The following is a 3,009-nucleotide window of genomic DNA, read 5'->3' on the forward strand; positions in this document are numbered from 1 at the left end:
TGTGTAAAGTAAGAGAAGCTAGACTGAAGAAGCTTGTTGAAACCTACCTGCTGGAGTCTGTCTTACTTCATCACTGTGTGTGTGTGTGTGGCTTTTTTTCTCTCCTTCTTTTCTTTCCTTTTTAGATGCTTGCTACAACCAGTGGAAGCCCTCAGTAGGAGCCTACAGCCCTCGCTCCCGTTTACCACAATAGGTATAAGTCCCCACCAGCACCCATCAGAATGGCTAAGATAAAAAAATTCAAGCGACACCACATGCTGGCAAGGATGTGGGGAGAGAGGAACACTCCTTCATTGCTGGTAGGAATGCAAACTAGTACAGCCACTTTGGAAATCTATCTGGTGCTATCTCAGAAAACTGGGAATAGGGCTTCCTCAAGACCCAGCTATTCCACTCCTTGGAATATACCCAGAAGATGTTCCAGCACACAAGAAAATATTCTCAACCATGTTCATAGCAGCCTTATTCATAATAGCCAGACATGGAAACAGCCTAAGTGTCCTTCAGTAGAAGAATGGATAAAGAAACTGTGGTACATTTACACTATGGAATACTACTCAGCTATTAAAAACAAGGAATTCCCAAAATTTGTGGACAAATGGATTGAACTAGAAATGATCATAATGAGTGAGTTAACCCAGAAGCAGAAAGACTCCAACAGTATATATTCACTTATATCTGCATACTAGCCCAAGGGGCATGTCCCATGAAAGTCTTCACTAACCAGGAAACTGGGTCAGAGGAGAGGACATCCTATTGGGACTCTAGATGAGAGAATCATGGGAGAATGGCAAAGTTGAAGAATCCAGAGGATCCTAGAAACCTACAAGAAGAACATTATGATAGGCAGATTTGGGCCCAGGGGTCCCGCTCAAACTAGGGCACCAGCCAAGGACAATACAGGCCATAAACTTCAAACCCCTACCCAGATTTAGCCAATGGACAGGACATTCTATTCTCCACAGTTGAGTGGAGTCTGACTTTCACACATACTCTGGTGACTCATATTTGACTAAGTCCCCTGAATGGGGAGACCTGGTGGCAATCAGAGGAAGAATAGCAGGCTACCAAGAAGAGACTTGCTACCCTAAGGGGGAGAAAGTCCCCCTCAGTCACAGTCATAGGGGAGGGGAGTAAGGGGAAAATGGGAGGGAGGGAGGAATGGGAGGATATAAGGGAGGGGATAACCATTGAGATATAATATGAATAAATTAATTTTAAAAAATAAATAAATAAATTGTTAAAAAAAAAAAAAAGTCCCCACCAGGAAGCTAGCAGCCCTGGCCTGATACCAGTAATTTGATTCTGGCCCCTCAGTTTGCCACTATCAGTAGAAGCTGCTCTCATTAACAACAAGTTTGGGCCTGAAAAGCTGTCCTCAGAGAAAGTATGTTGTGTGACCAGCCAGCTGTCAATCTACACCCTGACTCCGTTTCCCATGTGATGTCCAAGCTGGTCTTCAACACCTGGCAACTGAGGCCAATGATTGACAAGTGGTACCTCATCAAACTAAAAGCCAGCTAATGAAGTAATCAATTGAGTAAAGAAGCTCATGGAGTGGGAATCCTTACCAGCTATATTTATAACAGAGTATTACTATCCAGAATATATAAAGAACTCAAGAAACTTTTAGAGTCAGGAAACCAAAAAAAAAAAAAAAAAAAAAAAAAGTCAGGAAACCAAATAACCCAATTTTCTTTTTGTAAAATAGCTTTTTTTCTACTTTTTAAAAAATTAGCTTCTTCTTCCTCGGGAAAACACCAAATGGCGGATGATGCCGGTGCAGCGGGAGGGACCGGAGGACCCGGAGGCCCAGGATTAAGAGGGCGTGTGGCCGAGGCCGTGGCGGTGGTCGAGGCCAAGGGGCTCGTGGAGGAAAAGCCGAAGACAAGGAGTGGATCCCCGTCACCAAGCTGGGCCGCCTGGTTAAGGATATTAAGATCAAGTCCTTGGAGGAGATTTATCTGTTCTCCCTGCCCATTAAGGAGTCCAAGATTATTGACTTTTTCCTGGGCGCATCCCTAAAGGATGAGGTTCTCAAGATCATGCCAGTGCAGAAGCAGACACGGGCTGGCCAGCGGACCAGGTTCAAGGCTTTTGTCGCTATTGGGGACTACAATGGTCACGTTGGTCTTGGTGTCAAGTGCTTCAAGGAAGTAGCCACTGCTATCCGAGGGGCCATCATCTTGGCCAAGCTTTCCATCGTCCCTGTGCGGAGAGGCTACTGGGGGAACAAGATTGGCAAGCCACACACTGTTCCATGCAAGGTGACAGGCCGCTGTGGCTCGGTTTTGGTGCATCTCATCCCTGCCCCCAGAGGCACTGGCATCATCTCAGCTCCTGTGCCCAAGAAGCTACTGATGATGGCCGGTATTGATGATTGCTACACATCAGCCAGGGGCTGTACTGCCACCCTGGGCAACTTTGCCAAGGCCACTTTTGATGCCATTTCCAAGACCTACAGCTACCTGACACCCGATCTCTGGAAAGAAACTGTGTTCACCAAGTCTCCTTATCAGGAATTTACTGATCATCTTGTGAAAACGCACACCCGAGTGTGTGTTCAGAGGACCCAGGCTCCAGCTGTGGCCACCATGTAAGGATTTTTACAAGAAAAATAAAGTGGATTAATTCTGTCAAAAAAAATTAATAAATAAATAAATTATTTATTTATTCAGATTATATCTCAATTGTTATCCCCTCACTTGCATCTTCCCATTCCTACCTCCCTCTCTCTTTCATCCTATTCCCCTCCTCTAGGTCTGTGACAGAAGGGGACCTCCTTCCCCCATCATAAGATCACAGCCTATCAAGTCTCATCCTGGTACTCTGCTTATCCTTTCTCTGAGTGCCACCAGGCCTCCCCAACAAGGGGAAGTGGTCAAATATGGGGCACCAGAGTTCATGTCAGAGTCAGTCCCCACTCTCCAAACAACTGTGGAAAATGTCCTGTCCATTGGCTAGATCTGAATAGGGGTTCAATGTTTACTGCATGAATTGTCCTTGGTT

At 45.5% G+C, this 3,009-nt stretch overlaps 1 pseudogene across 1 annotated transcript; it reads left to right on the top strand.

The window, feature by feature from the left end:
• Positions 1–1,764: 1,764 nt before the first annotated feature.
• Positions 1,765–2,600, top strand: LOC311596292 (small ribosomal subunit protein uS5-like; annotated as a pseudogene). The gene has a single exon. The product of its transcript is annotated as a small ribosomal subunit protein uS5-like (transcript).
• The last annotated feature ends 409 nt before the right edge of the window (positions 2,601–3,009 follow it).

The sequence above is a fragment of the Acomys minous genome (genome assembly GCF_964271855.1).
Source record: "Acomys minous genome assembly, chromosome: 4".
In the NCBI taxonomy this organism is placed as follows: domain Eukaryota; kingdom Metazoa; phylum Chordata; class Mammalia; order Rodentia; family Muridae; genus Acomys; species Acomys minous.